This window comes from Octopus bimaculoides, chromosome 5, assembly GCF_001194135.2.
Source record: "Octopus bimaculoides isolate UCB-OBI-ISO-001 chromosome 5, ASM119413v2, whole genome shotgun sequence".
Lineage (NCBI taxonomy): Eukaryota > Metazoa > Mollusca > Cephalopoda > Octopoda > Octopodidae > Octopus > Octopus bimaculoides.
Window position 1 is genome coordinate 50726375 of NC_068985.1, and position 717 is coordinate 50727091.

Here is a 717-nt window from a genome sequence, read left to right on the forward strand (position 1 = left end):
AAGAGCCCTGCTTCTCACATGGACAACTGTATGTTGGCTGCTCAAGAGTGGGCAGCAAAAAAAAACCTATTTGTATATGCTCCACAAGGGAAAACAAGGAACATAGTTTACAATGAGGTGTTATAATCACAACAGCAAGAAAGTATGTACATGATCACCTTCTTTTACGAAACTTCATTGACTTTCATATATTTATATTGATATACATATATATACGTGTGTTTGGGTGCGTGTGTGTATATACATCTCTATATATAAAGATGATGCGTAGTCTAGACGGCGTTTTTAGATTTCATTATTCTCTTTAACCCGGGCAACGCCGGGTATTTCTGCTAGTATTATATAAAGCTTTCTTGCGAGATGGGAAATAGTAAAATATATAGTTTCGTGGCTGCTAGTTTTGTATCTTCAAAATACAAGACGGGCATTCATGGAAACAATTCACACTCTCGCACACATATTCATGTATATTTACATAATTATTTATATACATACATGTGTGCATGTATATGTATATGTATATTGTATATGTATATGTATATTGTCTACGTTTTTTTTTTGCAACGTCCTGTACCCAGATATGCATCTATATATGTATGTACATACATGTACGTATATATGAATATACTCATTCATTATTTGTATTATATATAATATAGATAGATAGATAGACATATAGATAGATAGATAGATAGATAGATAGATAGATAGATAGAT